Below are 22,374 nucleotides of genomic sequence, written 5' to 3'. Positions count from 1 at the left end.
ATGACTATTGCTCAAAATTCTTTACTAAAGAAACAATGATTATTATATATCAAGTAACGGTATATTCAATTAGCAATTAAAGTAACTGGAATATACTAACTGAGATAAAAGAAATACTTGTGCTACCACCACAAGAAATGATAAAAGCAGGAAGACCCAAAGAAAGAAGAATTAAGACAGTATGGGAGAATAAAAATAAAAATAAGTTTGGAAGATGTGGACAAGTTGGACATAACCGAAAAATATGCAAAAATCTATCGAAGAGAAATTGATTTGGTACTTATTTATTTTCAAGTATATAGAACATTTATTTTATTTCAATGTATACATTTAAAGCAATTGATTTGTTTAAATTTTTTTAATAATAAAATTTATTATTATTATAAACTTTTTCTCTAATATTATTACAGATGTTATTATATTCTATAAAACTATTGAATGAAGTGTATAATTAAAACATGTTATATTTATAATAAAATAATAGTAAACAGTATACTTCTTACATATTTTGGTAGACATTATGTATACATTAGGTAAAAGATACTGTTTACTGTAACATAAACTTATTTTTTTTCTTTTTTTCTTCAATTGTCAGTTTCGTGTGTAAAATGTACTAAAGAATTATTAATTTTGCAAGAGAATTATAATGAATATAATGAGTTTCATAATAAGATACTTTAGATACTATTTCTTTACTATAAGATTAGATTTAAAAAACTTTAAAATTTAAATATTACAAAAATAAAAAAGACTATAGGGTCTTTATAAAAAGAATAATTAGATATAATTTTTTTATATAACTTTTACAATAATCTTGATCAATTGGATGATTTAGACTTAATATTAAAAATAAAAAAGTAATATTCTTTTTAAGTGTGTACAATATATAACATAAAATATAAATTTTGCATAGTTTAGTATACATTCTAAAAGTAATTATATGTTAAGTATATCAAAAGTATATATTAAATATATGTATGGAATATGTGTAATATTATATAAAAAAATAAAATAATAATATGAATTCGGATTAAAGAAATTAATAACAATAATACAAAGAACAAAAAATATAATTGAAAATACTAAAACTATGAAAGATATTTACAAAATAGAACTAACAAAAAAAAATAAAAGTATAAAAATATCAAACTTAAAATTATAATCCATAACAATAATAAACAAAAAAAAGATACTACAAAATATATCTACTGCACAACAAAGCTTTCTTTTGCTTCTCTCCCTTCTTCTTCAACTTGTTCATTTGATTAGCTACACCAAGATCTTTTGATTCACTAACAGTATCATTCACTTCTTTAAATACGACATATGTATACAACAAAACAACAAACCTGCTCCTATGCACATCAACATCAAATCAGAATTTGGAATCTTTTTGCCAAGTATGAAATATTCAACAAAAGAAGATATAGAGACACCACAATCACTGCAAAAAAAGAAGAAGAAAGCATTAGTAACTAAAGAATAAAAAAAATAGAATAAACTGTAAAAAGTAGCTTTAGAAATTACTTGTTTTCTTGAGTTGGCAAGCCATTGACCATATGTTTATCAATGAATCACTCAAACTTTTCTATACATAAACTCCACAATTTAAATTAATACACTTGTTACCACCAAATATATCAAGCATAGACAGGAAATAAGGTAAAAGAACAACATATAGTTCAACTGTTTCGCAGCCAGTTTGTCTTTTCTACTTGATCTCGAGGAATTATAAACATACAAGAATCCAATGCTGCTATTTTTTCATATGAATGGAAAACAAAACATGGTCAATCTTCACTCAAGGTGTGTTGCAACGCATGTAAAATTCAATAAAATATTCAGTAACCAAATAATCAGAATTAACAATAGACAAGTCATTTTTCTTCTTCAAAAATAATTCATAAAGGGATTGAATACGTTGATCAAATAAATAGTCAGTTGTAGTATACTTCACTTTGATGCTACCGGAATATATAACATTATTTCTCAAGTAATAGAACAAAACATTAATGTGCTGTAAAAAGAAAATATACTTATAAGCAACTCAATATACAACACATACAAAATATTTTAAAAAATTACAAATGAGGAAAGGAACTTCCACCATATTGCAGAGAAGGAAACCACATCTTCTCCAAAATAAGATCAACACCAAGATTAAAAGAAGGAAATATCAAATTATCCTTTTCTGAATGTAATATATTCCTATTTAGTCACGAAAAGAAGAATAAAATAAAAAAATAAAAAATATATATTACTGTTTCTTTTCTTCATCCCCTGATCAAACCACAAATCAAAAATCTGTTGATCTTCAAACTTTGGCAATATACCAATATTATCATCCAAAGCTAATATAGAAGTAACATCTTTAGTTTCTTTTGGTACATCTTTCGAAGACCCAAATTCATTCAAAAAATGAGATTTCAAAACACAACCAGATTTAATATTTTCTTTTCAAATATTAGGGATCACAAAATTTTCAATGTCTTATTGTACAACAATTACTTTCAATTTATTTTTCAAAGACTGAAAAACAAACAAATTTAAATATAGAAGACATATACTAAACAAATACCAAAAATATAAAATAAGTAAAAATAAAATATACCTCAATTGAATCAAATTCAGTAGCTACTTTAACATCAGTCTCAATATGAGAAATCAAGTTTGGATCCAAATGGTAAAAAAAAAGATAAAAAAGTAGCTTGATATATTACTTCATCCTTATTAAACTTTCCAAAAATAGCAATATTATCATTATCTTTTAAAAAGAATATATAATAAATAACTATACAAAATAATAAAAAAAGAGTAAAACTAAAATAAAAATATAAAAAACAATAAAATTAAAATACCTTCTCATCATCATTACTGCTATTATCATTATTCTGATCATCAGTCTAACTCTTCTCGACTCCATCATTATTAACATCGTCAATATTTTTAATATTTTTACCATCCCCACCGTTAGAAGAATCACCTATATTATTCACATTCTCATCAGGACTATCATCATCATCATCATCATCATCATTATCATCATCATCATCATCACTTTTTTTACAATCCTCTTTATCATCTCCATCATTATTTTCATCATTATTATCTTCTTTGTTACCATCATTAACATCCACATCAATAACCTAATTCAATAATATTAAAGACAAAATATTATTTGTTCAAAAACCAAAAAGATGTACATTAATATAAAAAAATTAAAACTTAAACTTTATAATCTTTCCTCAGTAGTAGGAGAAATATTTTTCAATTTCAACTACTAAAAAATTAAAAAATCCAAATTAATAAAAAATAATAGTATAAAATATAAAAATAGAAAATGCATTTCTAGCATATTCACCAAATATACTCTTTTTAAGAAACTTGAAAGAAGGGGTTGAAGATGAACTCCAATTCAGAATGCGAGGAACATTACCACCTTTGAGAACAACAAGCTTTCTGACAATATACGGGCAACATTCATAAAACCAAAGTTGAAATACAAGAGAAAAGTCAATAAAATGATAAAAATTATTGCCTTTCTTATAAGTCTCCGACATGACCAATAGGCTTCTCTCGTCATGTGTCTTGAACATCAACTATCAATATGCCAAAGATTTGTGCTTATGGACTTAAGACACACTTATAAGAGAGAGTCAAATCATTTGGTTTTAAGTAGCCAAACAAAGTTGGGGTCCTAAAAAGTTAGCTTTGGAAGTATTATCCATGAAGAGGTGCATCTCTTATTGCATTTGACAATTATATGCCTAATTCTCATGCAATAATTTCAAGTGACCTTTGGATTAGAAAAAGTATGAGCTTTGGTCCTTTTTACCACTTTTGCTTGAGGTTTGGACCTCAAATTATTCACATTATTATTGCATATGCAAGAACAAGTCTTATTAACCTTTGATTGTCTATACATGAATGCATATTTTATTCCTTTAAGCTTAACCTTTGGAACATTGCAATGCCATCACCTTTCTTCTTTTGAGTAGGAGGCTTAGTGCGTGTTTTGCCTTTTGAAACTCCTTTAGAAGTTCTTTTAGCCTTTGGAGGTTCAGTGGCCTGAATAAATATGGTTGTATAAGATATTAGATATGTGGATAATAAATCTCCATTGAACCCAAGTCCATATCTTACAAGGGATAGTCTTTGAGATATAACTAGTCTATCTAGAGACTCATTTCCTTTATGAAACTTGGAAATTGAATTCCTAAGCTCTTCAACTTTATTTTTCAAGGTATTATTTTCTCCAAGAAGTTTTTTATTTGAAACCTCATCCAATGATTTTCTTAAGTCCTTATTGAAAGTATTAAGGAAACAATTTCTTTCTTTAAAGTCCCAAATTATTTTTCCAAGTTGGAATATTTATTTTTATAAAAATTTAACTTTGGAAGCATATTTTGTAAGAGCTCATCCTTATCATCCAACAAAGCATCACCAAAAGAATAAGAAGATGAGCAAGAAGACAATGAATTGCAAAAGTGAAAATTGGAGCATACCTCATATGTGTCCTCCATATTGGCTATGAAGCAAAGATTTGCCTCTTCATCTCTATCACTTCCATTGTCAGAGGATGAGGATGCATCACTCCATATAGCCTTCAAGCCCTTTCTTTTTCTTTGCCTCCCTTCTTTCTCTTTAAGTATTTGGGACAATCTGGCTTGATGTGTCTTTGCTTTCCATATGCATAGCAAGTAACATCATCCTTTTTATCCTTGCTAGGTCTTAACTTTGAGAAGGATTTTTTTACTTGTGGAAGGCTTATTGCTTCTTCTTTTTTTGCCTCTAGAATTCTCTTGACATATTTAGTGATGAGGGCCACTTCATCACTTTTACTATGTGCTTTTTTTTGGTATTCATCATCATTTGGAGCATCATTTTCATCTTGAGCTCTTGTGCTTGCCTTAAATGTTAGGCCTTCTTCTTCCCTTCATCTCTATCAAACTGATCTTTGACTAGAGACATCTCATGGGTTAGAAGTTTACCCATGTCAACATCCATTGAAATATTTCCAAGGTCTTTGTTTACTTTTTCAATGCTAACCACTCTAGCACCATACTTATCCAAAGGAAGACTCCTAAAGATCTCGTTGTTGATGTCTACAAATCATAATGCTTACCAAGTTTTTTCATGTTATTGATGATGGTGAGAAGCCTATTGGTCATGTCAATAATAGATTCATTTAGCTTCATCTTAAAAATTTCATATTCGGTGATATACATTTAAATCTTTCTTGACTTGACTTGCTTGGTGCCTTCATGATAGTTTTTCAAGGTAGTCCAAATATGATGATTCGTGGTGCAATTTTTCACTCTCCCACATTATTCTCTAGATAGACAACTCACAAGAATAGTCATTGCTGACTTATTTTTATAATTTCGCTTCTTGTAAGCATCTACTCATTCTTTTCTAAGAAGAATTCTTTCTTCACTATTTTTAGTTTTGGTGGGAGCCTTCCATTCCTTTACAGCATAGTCCCACACTTCAATTTCATATGAATCCAAATAGATTTCCATATGAAATTTCCAAAAGGCATAGTTGGGTCCATAAAAGTATGGTTTGAGATGTTGAGCTCATTCATTGGTTGCCATTGATCTTTACACTCGAAATAAAGCTTCTAAATGAGTGACAGAACTCTGATACCACTTATTATCGTTGGAACTAAGAAAGGAAGATTGAATTGGTGACTTCAAATCGTGGAAAAATAACCGAAGTATGGAAACACAAAAATCTTAAAAAATTGAGAAATTTGTAAGAAAGATAGAGTTAGAGACATTGACATGAGGGTTTATAATGGTTCGGGAACAATTAATCAAACTTGATTACAAACCTTAAGATCACACTTGAGTATTCTATTATAATCAAACTTGATTACAAACCTTAGGTTTTACCAAGCTCACCCAATAACTTGGTGTTTTGACAGTCTAGCACTAAACCTCTTCCCTTAGTTAATCAATCCCTTACTAAGTCTTTTAATGCTTGAGTATTAATGATTACTCAACAACTAATTCCTTATATTTTTAAGACCTAAGCTCACACAACAACCCTTTTTCTTTATTTTAATAAAAAAATTCAACTTAATACACTATACAAAAAAGGAGTTATGTGTAGAAAGCTAAGAAATAAATTCACAATCTTGTGTATTATGTCTTTATGAATGGTATTTATAATCATACCAACCCTTAAAGAGATGTTACAAATAGCCCTTAGCTCTTTTAATGCAAACCTTAATGATTTGGCAAAAGTTTCTTTCTGTCTGAAAAGCATCCTCGCCCTTTCTTAAAAGAGTCAATAGAGCTCTAACGGCTCCCAACACGTGGCACTACAGAAGCAGCTATTTTTGTAACGGTCACTGACTTAGAATTAATAAAAGAAATTACCCTCGTTCCTTCATTGCACCTTGGCAGATGTCTTGTCCATGCTCAAAAGTGTCCTTGCGCTTCTCCTCATGTAATCTTCTGCCATTTAAATGTTTATGTGTTGAATTAGGTTACCCTCGCACTTTTAGAGTGCCATTGCACTTCTAGCACAACGGACTTATTAACTGTCAAGTATGCTCTTGTGATTGGAGTTCTATCAGGAGATCTTTACATGTATATGGTCAACTTGACCATATGAATAGCGCCCTCATGTTTTACAGGTCTTTCTCAAACCTTACTTGAAAAGCTTAAGGCACTTTTTGTCCTAACTTTGAACTCTTAATGCACTGTCATATAGACACTGAAACACTTAGTTAGCAACACTCAATTTAGATGTTAAGATCAAAATAGAGATCAATTAACCCTTAGATCAACCCTTTTCATAGAGGTTCTTTCATATTTCACATGCTTCTTTATAAAATGTAACACTACTATATAATTCTGAGGTAATAGAATTAGTAAGCCATGTGATAATTATAGAGTTGCACTTTTTTTATGCAAACTCTTATGTATTACTAGGGCTTGGTCTTGTTAGAGATCCATATAAAAAGGCCAACTTGTTTTATATTCAATGTATTGTTCATGGACTTTCACCATATAAAGTAATTTGTTCTTGTCAATACAATAGTGATTAGGTTAGTTTTTGAATGATCGACAATTTAGAGGTGTTAAAGACCGGTAATATTATGTATAGGATGCAAGTTGTAGGTGTTAGCAACATTCAATGAGCTTAACAAGCTTACAGTGCTCATGTCGCTCGTTGATTTTTTTTTTTTTTTTGTATTCGACGATAATGTCATTAATCTTTAATGATATCTTAGACATATTAATGATTGACTGGAGTTTGATTTCACTATGAAACCATATAAAATACTAAAAAAGATTCTTGTATTTATTAATCACCACAATTTGCATTTATAAATAGAGGAGAAAGGTACTAATTAGAAACAAAAATCTAATAAACAAAGATACAGTATAGAAAATTCTACTATAGGAAATACAAGGACATATAATATAGAAAATACAATAAAAGAAATTCTAATAAGATTTAAACTAAAATATTTTTATTTTGCATTTTAAAAATATTATTTCTACTTATTGACAATAGATGTCGTCCATACGAGTACTAATGAGGGATAAACCAACTAACATGCTCTTTTTAAGTTGCACGTGCAAAATATTTTAGTCTCTTGAATTTTATATTAGATAATGCCTAAAGTGTGAATTTGCTCTCCAAACTTAGAATATGTTTGTTAGAGCATAGTGGAACGTAATGTAATCAACAAAGTAATAAAATCAAAGAAGTAACAGAATATAACATATTTGTTATTCCATTACCAAGTTTGATTATAATAAAAAATATATGTAATGTAATGTAATGTAATTATAATTTTTATTTTAAAATTTAATTTATTTATAATAGTTAGTATAGAAATAAAATATTAAAATAAATTATTTAAAAATAATATTAATATTATTTTTAAAAAATATTACCGGTTGCCGGTCACCGGAATTCAATCACCGGTCATGCGGAGTCCGTTAGTTAGAAGTGTTTAAATTATATTGATAAAAAATAAAAAACAGAATAAATATAAATATATTGTAGGTAATCATAATTATATAGATATCGTATATATTGAACATTACATCAAATTAAGTATAATTAGATATATTGTGAAATTGTCATTATATTACTTCAAAAAAATTTTAATAACCAAACAAAATAATAAAGAATGTAATGTATGGTGATTCCATTACGTGCTTAATTACATCATACCAAACATATAGTGCGTAAGTTCCTCGAATTTTAACTTTTTGGTTAATTCATAAATTATCAACAGTGACTAATTCATCCTAATTAAAGTATTTAATCTAGAAAAAAGTTTAACTTGGCCTTGAATTTCACAATAAATATCAAGCTATACAAAATAAATTATTAATGAGTTAGGGTAAAATTAAATAATTTTAACATAATCTGATTTTAATATCTAACAAAAGTAAATAAATAATATTTTTTATTAAATATTTTTAATTAAATATTACCGAAATTATACTATACTTTTGCAAAACTAGATTAAGATTTTATATTTTAGTAATATATAAATAAAAAAAAGTAAATAATTTTTCAGTTTTAAACTTGATTTAAAACTTGACCCGTGAAGACACTATTGGTTAAAAATATAATATTTTAAAATACTTTTATGATAAATTTTAATTTTTTATTTATATAATTAGTAGAAGACTACTTGATCTTTATAAATTTAATAAACTATCACTTTATTAATTATTACAATGGTAATTATTAATTTTTATCAGACATTAAAATCAAGTTTTGTAAAAGTAAATATTTTTATTCTAACTCATTAAAAATATTGAATAAAATTTGATAATTAATATGATTGAAGGACCAAATTGAATTTATTTTTATGAATTAAGTATTTTAATTAAGATAAACTGACTATTTTGATAAATTGTTAGATAAGTTGGTGAAAGAATTAAAATTTTAATAAACTACAAGTTGAGGGCCCAAATTGATCTTTTAGCCATTAGATAATTTTTGACTTGCAAATTTAAGGTAAAACTCGTTATTAAGCTCCTGCACTTTTCTGTTTCATTTTATTAAGCTCTTAAAAACTTAATTTATTTTATTGGGTGCTTATATTATTATTTTTAATTTTATTAAAGCAAAATGCATTTTAAGTTCTTGAATTTTTTTATTTTATTTTATTTTATTGAGTTCTTATACTTTTATTTTATTTCATTGAGTTCTTATACTTTTATTTTATTTGTATTTAGGACTTAATGGTCTTTCATAAAATAAAAGGTATAACGGCACAATAGAACAAATAAAATATTATAAAATATGTATAAAAGTGCAAGAACTCAATAAACTCAATAAAATAAATTAAGATTTTAAGGGCTCAATAAAACAAAATAGAGAAGTTGAGGGGTTAAATGATAGATTTTGCTTTTTATGAAAGACTTTTTGTATATATTTTTATGATAATCTTATTTATTTTATTGAGTCCTTGTACTTTTATTTTTTGTCGAATTAAGGACTATTAAGTTCTCAATACAAGCAAAAATAAAAATATAAGTGGTCAATGAAATAAAATAAAAACTAAAGGACTCAACAAAAAAAAAAAACTAAAAAGTTCAATGATTTAAAAGTACGTTTTCCCTATATTAATTTCATCCAACATTTTAGTACGAGGCATCCAATAACATATCTTTTTCTTTTTTCATTTTTACTTTGAGATAATGCATATTGTGTTTATAGTGTTTTCACATTTCAAGACCACAAATAACATATTTAAGAATACAAGGAATCAAATGTTTTACGCACTAAACCTTTGAAGTTTAAGTTTATTTTTGTAAAAAAATTTAAATTTAGGACTATTTTATTAGTAATTTACACAATTTTTGCTATGATTTTTTAAATATTAGACCTAGAAAACTTATATTCTTTAATATTACTAACACAGACAAATGCTATAAATATGATAAATATTTAGCAATTTATAATTTTTTATTAAATTAATTTTATACATTAAAATATTAACAATCAATTTGTTTCAAATTCACAAAAGATACTGAATTTAATAATTGACTTTGATAGCGTTCAATTTTCATATTTGGAACTATTTTATTAGATTTTAAATTATTGACTTTTGAATTCAAATTACTAAAATCACTTGTTCCATTATTTGATTTTAAATCAAATGATTGGTTTTCAAATTCAAAATACTAATAATATGCTATCTTTTGACTTTTTAAAAAATATGTTAATCTAAGACAAAAAAAATTAATATAGTCATTTTACAGGTGTATTGTTAGAAAATTTATTGACTATACATGTAATAATTAAATGTGCTAAGCTATTATTTATTTAGCCAAAATTAAAATAATCTATTTGCTATAGAGTTTTATGGCTAATAGTATAATTTCTCATGAAAAGTACTCTGCATATATCGTAAGTAATATTTCTAATTTAATGAGGGGACAATTTAGAAATGTTAAATTATGAAAACTTATGGTCAAGAGTCATAATTTTATAAAGGGTTGTGATCAATAATCACGACTTTACAAAGGGTTAAGGTTCCGAATTGTAAAAAATCTATAAATTCTTATTCATCCCATCAAAAGACACTTAAGAAACTTTTAAAAAAATTCTACAATTGGAAAAACACAGACCATTAAGTTCATCTCTCAACAATTTAGTCAGGTTCATTACCCTTTAATCAAAATATCATGAATTCTACAGATATGCTTCTGCTATGTATTTTTTCTCTCTTGAATTTTTGTAGGATAATTTTAAGATTTAATTTAATTATTTTTTTAGTGTGTTTCTCGTTTAAACTTTTATCATACTTGTTATTTTAAAGATTAAAAATATAATAAAGAGGATCAGTTTATCATCATATATAATATCTTATAAATTTATAATAATTATTATGATTTTAATTTTAATTATTTATTAGTATAATTGAATACTATAATAGCTAATTATATTTAGTACTTAATCGGTGGCATTCGATTTATAGAAATAATTAAAGATTATATATAAATTTACTAGCAATCTAAATAAGTAGAAAAACATATAATAATACATTAGTTAAGATAATACCAATTTATTATTTCTATATTTTAAAATAAATTTATTATTTATAACAGAAAAATATATTTTATAATTAGAGAATATTACAATCATACTCTAACAAAATTCTAAATTATATATTCAAAAGATACAAACAATTACACCTTTTATATAAACCTTATGTACTTCGATTTAATTTTTTTAGAATATAAATTTGTGACTATTTTAGTTATAATTTAAACAAATGTTGTGATAATTTCTAAATATTGAAAGTAACAAAATCTATTTTCTGCAGCTCTAATAACATTATTAATATGATAAACCTATAGAAATATAATAAATAATTTTAGCAATTTATAATTTCTCAATTATATTATTTTGATACAACAATATATTAACTCTAAATTTGTTTCAAATTCTAAAAAATATTGGATTTGATATGGTTCAAATTTCAGGTTGAAGCAATCTGATTATTTGGACCGCGTTTGGTATTGTTGTGGAAGAGAAAAGAAAAGTTGATTTAGGTGAGAAAATAGCTTTGAAAAGCGGCTAGTTATAAATCAGGATTAAATTTTAGTGATGTGAAACCATGGTTTCGGAAAAAGCATTTAAAAACTAACTTCTTTAGAATTCAATTTTAATTTGGATGGTTTAAAAATATTATGTTATTGCCAATATATAAACCAAACATTCTGTTCTTTTGTCTCACTTACTTCCTCCACACACTCTCAATTTTTATGATCTCATAAGGCTGTCGACCACCATAAGACTTATCTGTACTATGAGACTCATTGACTGCATCTAAACTACCACTTTCAATATAATTTATAGTTGATGCCTCAAACTTAGCATTTGTAAGTATACGAACTGAATTATACTAAAAGTAAATTTACAACGAAATTAATTTCACAAGAAACTGTAAAACTTGTATTATAAAGACTAATTAAGATATAAGAACACTGAAAATTTATCTAAACACTCAAATTTAATATTTCATAGAAATAAAATATAAAACAAATATAATAAACTTTAATATAAATATGTAATAATTATGATGTATTTAAACTATATAATAAAACTAGTATTTAGCGTAGTCATCTATTAAGTAGTCCTTTTATTTATTTTAACCATAGATCTAATGAATGAGATGGTGATGTGCCTTTTTCTTTGGCTATTCAAACTAATGATGCAACTAAAGTCTCTTATACCTACATAGATTGAAGTAAAGATGGTGTCTCTAATACATTCAACCTAAATATTTATATAACAAGTATTATTATCAAATTGATATGATGGTCAACTAACAATAATAATTAAAACTATTAAAAAATATGAAAATAAAGAAATCATTCATCAAATAAATAAATATCAAAATTCACGCATAGCAAAAAGACTGACTTAAATACTTATGAAACTAAGCTAACATATTTAATATGATTGTCATTATAATTAAATAGAAAGACATAAAATAATATAAAAAGTAAAAACTCTCTTTAAATCAAGAATTCTTTAAGTAGGAAGATGATTAGTCTTTACTCTCCACTTCTTGAAAAGCTTCTTAGATCTTAAAAGAATAATAAACAACTAAACTAAAGTGTTTATGTAAGTATACAACCCAGAGATCATGAGAGAAAAAATGATCTGTCTGACTGGGTGAATGTGTGTATATCTTTTGTCGTATAACTGATCTCCACTACTTGTAGAGATTCCTTTTATAGAGATTCCTTCTCTAAGCACAACACTTCTCATAGTTATCTTCTTAACTATCCTAAATAAAACAAATAACTGATAATGGTCCATAATTACATAAAAGACTTAATTAGTCTCTCCTCAGGCCTTCATATATTCGGCAGGCTTGTGAAGTTAATAGTCTACGCGCTTTTAATTCTAGGTTTTAACAGCAACAGCTTTATTTAAGTCCATTTATGAATATTTAGCTCATATTCTTCCTTTTTTACTATTAACACATCAAATTAAATAATAAAGCTAAAGTGAGATTATAAGCACTTATTTTCACATATTATGTATTAAAATATTAGTATTAAAATACTAAAATACCTTAAATATATATACATAATATGAACCTATCAATAGTTAAATTTCATATAGGGATTAATTTTATTAAATAACTCATATTTCTTAATAAGTAATTCAATTCATGTATTATTTTATTATTTTTACTTTTTAGTACTTTATTATTTTAATATTTTTAAAATTAATTAATTAATTTTATATAATTGATATTAATTATAAGGAATTTAGTTCTTATAAAAGATTTACTATTTATTTCATCTTTACAAACATTTGTCTAATTCGATCATTTTACTTATAATAGCTTCAAATATCAATTTTACCAAACACTTAATAAATTACTTTTCATTTAACAATAATTTTTTTTTATTACGAAATACTTAAACAACTTTTATGATTAATGTGATTAGTGCTTTTCTGATCAATAATTTTGGAAACGACATCAGCAAAAACCAAGAGCAATGCCTTTCAAATCAACAATTTTAAAAATAGTAACATCAGAATCTAACAGCAATGCAAATAGCAATACCAAACAAGCTCTTGAAGTTCAAATTATTGGTTTTCAAATTCAAACTTCGGCATTCAATGGCACAGTGTGGCCATTGAAAGCATTCCAATTGCAGCTTCTTCTTAGGATTCGTTCAAAAGAGCATTTCCCTAATCTAATGATTACTAAAATCCCTTGCTCCATAATTTCTAATAACATGTTATCTTTTGACTTTTAATTCAAGTTATTGGTTTTCAATTTCACAATACTAATAAGAGGCAAGACGTGCAAGTGGGTTATTGTGTTTTCTCACATTTCAACACCATAAACAAAGTATTTAGAAATATAATGAATTAAATGGAATTTCAATTTAATTCTTTTAAATTTTAAATCTAGTGCAATTTTAATTGTAAATTACACAATTGTTGCTATGTTTTTCAAATGTTATGTTAGAATTTTTTTCTTTAATAGTACTAGCATTATAAGTACGTTAAATTTATGGAAATATAGTAAATATTTATCAATTTATAATTCAATTATTTACTTTGATATAATTCAATTTTTATATTTCAAATTATTCAGTTATTTAGAGTTTTTATTGATTTTCAAATTTAAATTAGTAAATTCTTCCATAAATCTACATTTATCATATTCAAGACTAATGTAATAGAAAATAATTTCACCAATGACCAAAAACTAATTTTATTACAGTTGAAAAGAATCTTATACTCAAGTTCATAGTTTGTGTTATTATTTCTATCACAGTCAGTGGCGTGGTGGTTGTCATCTTCATCATTATTATTTTTGTTTTTATAGAGCTTATTGAAACTAAGAGTCAAAGGTAAATTTTTAAAGTCATCTCAGCCTATTATTGACTATATATATATATATATATAGTAAGACTTTATATGGTAGAAATTTATGATGCCATATGTCATAATATTATTTAATAAAAAAATAAGATGTGATATATTTATAAAAATATTAATTATAAATATTTATACAAAAGTTAAATTAAATTCTAAATATTAATAATAAATATTGTAAAAACTCATATTCAAATATAAAATTATTCTATTATTAAAAAATATAATAAGAAGTATAATAATTGTTATATCTACAATGTATTAATAATAAATTTTATTATTTTTATAATAAAATATATATTTATATTCATATATATAAAAATAAATAATAAATAATAATATTAATATTAATAAAAATATAAAAATATTAAATTGAAACATAAAAATAATTAACAGAAATTTTTGATATATTGAATAACTTATAATAAATCACGAAAAGTGTGCGTATATATACGTGATATTAAAAAGTAATAATAATAAAAGAATAAATAGTAAAAATTTTAGTGATCTAGTTTATTAAAAATAATTATTATATATAAAATTTATTAGTATAAAAAATAAATAAATAATAAAATTAACAATGTATATTTATTTTGGTATATAATAAATATATAAATTTTATAAAAATGTATTACGAAAATATTAATATAAATATAATGAATATTATAAAAATAAAAACAAAACTTGACTTCTTTTTTATATTATTATAGTTACAAATTAAATAGTATATAATATATAAGATAAAAATTCTAAATATAAAATAAATAAAATAATCATCCAAACATAGTATGACCAAATTGCTAGTTCTATTGGTTTAAATTGAAATTACTAAAATTTCCATGCCCCATAATTATTACATCTTATATTGTATTAAAGACAATAATAATAGGGAAAAAGACAATTTATTTTACCATTAGCCAATAAAAATATTAATTATTGCAGCTGAAATATTATACATTTAAATATAAAATATTATTAATATTAAAAAGGCTTTGAGACTTGAGATTGGAGCCCTACTTTTAAAGTGATACCAGCTTACACCGTCTAAAACACCATTTATTGTTAGTATCATTATATATGTTAATATATAAAGTATTTGTTTTTAAGTTAAAATTATTAAGTTCTCTTGCTCTATAATTATTACATTTCATGTTATTTAAGAAAATCATAATAAATAAAAACAAACTTACCCGCCTTTTTTTCTTTTTCTTCTCTATTATTTTTTATTTAGGTTTTTTACTTTTGGCTCATCCGATCATTCTTTAGCTCAGTGGTAGTCCCTTATTCTTGTTTTTTCATATTACTCTGTTTGATTCAATAAACACAAGTTTTTCAAATCTGTTTGTTATTTTCTTATTGATTATTAGGATTTCCTGAATTTTTTCATGGAGTATCTAATTCTTTTTATGGAATTTATATTCAATTCTCTTTATGGAGTTATGATGCTATTTGAATTTTTTATGAAAGATTTCATGGAATTTAATAGATCTAAAATGCTAGTAGTAGAATTTCTTTTGTGATCTTCTTGTAATTGGACTCACGTAAAGACTACAAAGTTAAATTGTGATTTCATATAGCTATTATGAAGCGCAAAGATCGCCGAGTTGTACGAAGAATTTAAACATAAGTTTTTACTATTTATTGTCCCTTGGAACCAAGAAGGGAGATTGAACTTGTGACCTTAATTTGCGGAATTAAATAATTTTAGGTGACACATAAAAGTTTAAAAAAGAATAAAGAGAATTGAAAGAGAGTTATGGTTAGAGAAAATGACACAAAGGTTTATAGTGGTTTGGGAACGATCCTTCCTACATCTACTCCTCAAGGTCACACTTAAATATTTCGCTATAATCATTTTGATTACAACTTTTGAGTTTTACAAGTTCACCCAACAACTTGGTGTTTTCTAAGGTTAATATTAAACATTTTCCTTTCATAAACTAATCCCTCACCAAGTCCCTTAACCCTTGAGTATTAATGGTTACTCAACAACCAATTCCTTATGTTTTTAATACCTAGGCTCATACAATAATCCTTACAAGAGCATTCAAGCTCTTCCAACAACACAAATAAGAGAAATATTGATTGCAAGAAGAAAAGAAATGAATGCACAATAATTGGGGCTTATAGAGGTTATTGATCAACCTTAAATGATCATTTGGTGTGGCTTTTATAGCCTTAAAAACTAAGAGAGCCGTTTTTCTCATGCATCAATAAATCCACTAATTTTTATTTTAAGACAGTGCATTAAATGCACTTGTCATAATGAAATTTGCGGTCACACTTCTTGCCTCGCAGTCGCAATTCTGGAAATCCTCCAATGACTATCTGACGTGGCATCGTGATACTGACGGTTTCCTAATATGACCCTTGGCGATTTCTAACGGATACTTCTGTCTTTAATATTCGCGGTCACTCCTTCATGAGGTGAGGTTGTGATTTCAGACTATTTAAGGCCAGAGTCTTTTGTCTCTAAACTTTCACTTTTTGCGGTCCCGTCTTACATGGTTCGATCGCAATTTTGATCAATTGTAGACTAAAAGTTGCTGCCACTAAATTGTTGATTTTCACGGACGTGCCCTTGTGGCGCGGTCGCAATTTTTACACTACTTATACTATAATGAAACTTAACAAAAATATTAGTCCAAGTATCAATTTATTTGTTAAGATCAAAATATAGGAGAATAGGCCATGTGACAAGGCACTTATACTAACAATCTCCCCCTTTTTGATTTTAACAAAAAAAATTGAGCAAAATAAAATAGAGTAAGAAAAATACAATAGATTAAGAAGGTTTAAATATGTGATTCTCCTTAATTCTTACTCCCTCTCAATTTATACACATAATTTAATTTAATAGATAGTTTTGATTTATACCCTTAATATTTTTGCTCTATACCTTTCTCCCCTTTTGTCAAATTCAAGAGAAAATTAGACAAAAGACATACATTAGGGAATAATTAGGCACAATAAGATGAACCATATTAATTAGAATGAGAAATTACATAGATGGGAACAAAAAAGAAACTAACAATAATGAAAAAAAGGTGAAAAGCATGAAAGATTTGTATGCAATGCAAGATGAGATTAAAAAAGAAGTGGCTTCCTAGATAGCCTTAGAACCACTAGTCTCTTCTTCCTCTTCATCTTTCTCATTACTATACTCATAATCGGATAAGTACTAAGAGTTCGGATGGCAATAAGATATCTTATTATGCTTTTTCATTTTGATGAGATTTTCATGAACATGTTGAGAGCCTATAGAACTTCTCAATTCTTTTCGCTTGTCTTATAATGAAGATAACATATTATCCTTTAGAGTGATCCTCCCTTGAGGTACATTTGTTTCTTGCTTCGCCCTTTCTTCTTCACTTCTAGTTTCCTCAACAAGACCTTCTTCCTCTTCACCTACCTTAATGTTCAAACGTGCCCTTTTTCTCTCCTTTGCTAATATTCCATTGATTACATAGCACTAGCATCCAAAATAACTTCTAAGGATTCATCATTATTTTTCTTTAGAACTTTAGAGCAAAGAAAGTATTGAATGGTTATATAGTTAGTGCTCAAGGGTAGAGGGGTTTTGAGAAAGGCAAGGTTTGAAGGGGTTAGAAGCTAAAAGTAGTTTACAATCATGGAACAAAAGATGAAACCATGGCATAACCACAAAAATATTTTAAGAGGTGGAGAAGATTACCAATCAAGAAATATGTTAATTTGATGGGCTTATTGTGGACCATACCATAAAGGATGCAAAGATCCTTTTGCGTGATCTTCTCATTACCATCACAATCTTCTCATTACCATCACACCTTCCATGAATGGTTAGTGTAATAATCCTATGAAGAGTACAATGAAGAAGGGACTTAAATTATTTGGCATTAGAGTTTTTGTCAAGTTTAGTTTCAATAGAAATCTCCTTCTAGAAAGAAACCAAACTTACTTGTAAATCGTCAAGTCTCGTAATGCCATGTTCTTAGAAGTTGAAGGTCCCTCCAAGTTTACTTTTTGTTAATTACCATCTTTACCCAAAAAGATTGAAGGAGATCCCAAAATATCCAATATCTCCTCCTTGCCTCTTGCTTACTTCAAGAGAACTTAGGAACTCCAAGGTTAGTTCTTTGTGTCCATCCAAACTAGGGTACACTAACCTTTCCATTTGGATGTTGTTGAAGTGCTTGATGACATCTTCATATATCCCAATATTTTAGAAATCAACATTGAGAGGGGCTCTTGATTCCTTAAATTTCTTCTTAGTAAGAGTCTTGTATTTTGTTCTTGCCTCTTGAGTAGTTCCCTTCATTCTTGTGGGAATATCTAATAATGAGGCAAGAAGGTCTGCATCTTGGGCCTTACCCTTGCCCTTATGCCTTTGAGAAGTGGTGCTCTTAGGAACCATGAGAGAGAGAGAGAGAGAGATGAGATGGAGATGAAAGTATAGATTAAAGAAAAACTTTGAGAGAAAGAGAAAAAATGCTTAAGAAAGGTTTGAGAGAGTTAAAATGCATGCAATATGGCCTAGAAGGGTATTTATACATAAAAATGAGTTAAAAAAATAGTAAAATTACATTTAAGAGGTGTAACTCCTCGTAAATTATTCAAAATAAAAGTCTAAATTTTTGCAGAAATCATGCAATTTGTGACTGCGACCATAAAGTGCGACTGCGAATTTCAAATTCTTGTCAGAACAACTAGTTTGACTAGCTTTGTGACTGTGATGGCAAGGGTCACGATTGTGAAAATAGGCAAGTTTTACCATAGAAGCAATGCTTCAATTTTTTCCATGTTTCACAACCGCTACCAAGGCTCGCGACCGTAAATTTTGAAATTTCGCATAAAATGATTGAAAATCAAACACAAGTGATGTCTTCTTTTGTCCCACATTATATGCAATTCACGTTTGATGTATGAATGGATGATTCAACCAATAAAATTGTCTCATTGATCTAAGTTTGATTCTATTCATATTTAAAACAATCAAGGAGCAATCAATTTAAAAAACTTCCATCAAACATGCCTAATTCTCTCCTAATGAAGTTTAACCTATCCTCATTAAAGGGTTTGGTGAAGATGTCAGAAAATTGATTGTTCGTATCAATGAATTCTAGTGTGCTTGCTCATAGAATGTTGAATAGGTTTCTTAGATAGGTTGATTGCACTAGTATTGTCACATTTGATTAGAATGTGACTAAGCACTTGGCCATAATCCTTAAGTTGTTGTTTTATTTATAAAATTTGGGTATAATTAAATTCTGGGTATAATAACATCCGACGCAACGTATTCCACTTCAGCAGTGGATAAGGCGACCAATAATTGCTTCTTACTAAACCAAGATACTAGACATTCTCCTAGTAAATGACAAGTTCCGAAAGTGCTCTTTCTATCTAAGAGATTACCCGCATAATTGGCATCGAAGAAGCCAATTATGTTAAAGATGTATCCTTTGGACACCAAAGACTTAGATGCATGGTTCTATAAAGATATTTTAAGATTCACTTAACGACATGCAAGTGAGACTCTTTAGGACTAGATTGAAAATGAGTACACAAGCATACACTAAACATGATATCGGGTCTAGAAGCTGTGAGATAGAGTAAAGATCCGATCATATTTCTATATTTCTTCTCATCAATAAGTTTACCCTTCTCATCCTTGTCCAACTTTGTTGATGTGCTCATTGGTATCTTGGAAATCTTGTGTACTTGGATTAGTTGATGAAGATGTCATCCTTGCATTGCTTGATGTGCAATTCTAGAAAAAACTTGAGCTCGCCCATTATACTCATTTCGAATTCCCTAGTCATGCACTTGGAAAATTCCTCACACAAGGATTCGTTGGTAGCACCAAATACTATATTATTAACATACACTTGAAAAACTAAAGTATCATGCTTATGAGTTTTTATAAAAAAGTATTGTGTCAACCTTTCCTTTTAAAAAACCATTTTGCAATAAAAATGAGCTAAATCTTTCATGCCAAGCTCTAGGAGCTTGTTTTAAACCATATAAGGCCTTAGCTAGTTTATAGACATGGTTTGCAAACCCATGATGTTCAAAACTAGAAGGTTGTTCAACATACACTTCTTCTATGAAACCATTTAGAAAAGCACTTTTGACATCCATTTGAAAGAGTTTGAAATTCAAGTAATGAGGATAGGCTAAGAGTATCCTACTAGCTTCTAATCTAGCAACCGGAGCAAAGGTCTCATCATAATCAATGCCTTCCTCTTGATTGTATCCTTTTGCAACCAGTCTAGCCTTGCTCATCCAACTTGTTTCTAAATACCCATTTACACCTTATAATTTGGTGACCCTTAGGTCTAAAAATAAGTTTCCATACTTTATTTCTCTCAAATTGGTCGAGTTTATCTTGCATAGGAATCACCGAACACTCATCATTTAGAGCCTCATCAATAGTCCTTGGCTCAAATTGAAAAACAAAGGCTAGATTATTTAAAGCTACGAGTTTGGAATGAGTACTTACACACTTTGATAAGTCTTAAATACATTGAGTAGGGGGATGATCCTTTTTGAAGCTCCACTCTTTGGGAAGACTTTGTGAATTTTCCAATTCTTAAAAATATTGAGTTGCATTATGATTTTATTGATCTTCTTGATTCCCTTCTATGAGTTTGTCAACTTCTTTTGATAGGTCATTAAGATTGATATTTAGCTCCTCAAATGCACCTACAAGATCATTAACACAAATACCTTTTCCAATATCAAGCTTGCTAGATTCATAAAAAATAACATTCATAAACTTTTCAACTACTAAAGTACGTTTGTTAAAGACTCTATAAGTTTTGCTTGAGGTGGAATAGCTTAGGAAGATTCCAATATCGGTTTTAGAGTCAAGTTTTTCAAGATTGTCCTTAGTATTCAAAATGTAGCATTTGTATCCAAATACTTTAAAAAATAAAGTTTAGGCTTTCTTCTATTCTAAAGCTCATAAGAGGTTTTTTATTTAACAAAGAGCTTTTGAAAACTCTATTTGCAACATAACAACTAGTATTAAAGGCTTTCACCCAAAAGTAGAAAGGAATTCTATACTCATTGAAAATAGTTCTAGCTATTTCCACTAGTGTTCTATTTTTCCTTTCCATAACTCCATTTTATTGTGGTGTTTTAGGGGATGAAAAGTTGTGTGAAATACTAAATTCTTTGCAAAGGTTTTCATAAAGATCGTTTTTAAATTCTTTTTCATAATCACTTCTCATAGAAGAAATCAAATATCCTTTTTCATTTTGAACATATTTTGTAAAAGATTTGAAAATGTTAAAGGCTTCATTCTTATGAGCAAGGAAATAAACCTAAGTAAATCCATAGTAGTCATCTACAATCACAAATGTATATGACTTTCCATCCAAACTAGCTACTCTTGTAGGTCCAAACAAATCCATATGTAGTAGTTGAAGTGGTTTAGAAGTACTTACAATGGTTTTAGACTTAAAAGATGATAGATATTGTTTTTCCGTTTGACATGGTTTAGAAGGCTTATCCTTGATGAACTTCAATTTGGGGAGTCCATTTACTAGTTCCTCTTTGACTAATTTGTGTAGAAGCTCCATATTTGCATGACCAAGTCTTTTATGCCATAGCCAAAATTTATCACTAATAGAAATAAGACATTTGAAATATTGATTAACAATTTTGTGTAGGTCAATTATGTAAGTATTATTACTTTTTTCTCCTTTCAATATCACATTGTCATCCATTAGGCTATTGACAAGATTTCTATTTGAGTCAAAAGTAACTCTATTGCTTTTATCACAAAATGGATTTACACCCGGTAAATTATGTTTTAATCTATCAACTAAAAAACATCATCAATGAAAGATATACCATCCTTACCAATGGAGTCAATATCAATTACCTTACTCTTGGCATCATTTTCAAATATAACTTTTCCTCCATCATATTCCTTGACATTTACAAAGAGGCTTTTGTCACCCGACATATGCCTTGAACATC

This window comes from Ricinus communis, chromosome 10 (assembly GCF_019578655.1).
Source record: "Ricinus communis isolate WT05 ecotype wild-type chromosome 10, ASM1957865v1, whole genome shotgun sequence".
In the NCBI taxonomy this organism is placed as follows: domain Eukaryota; kingdom Viridiplantae; phylum Streptophyta; class Magnoliopsida; order Malpighiales; family Euphorbiaceae; genus Ricinus; species Ricinus communis.
This window is presented reverse-complemented; position numbering follows the sequence as displayed.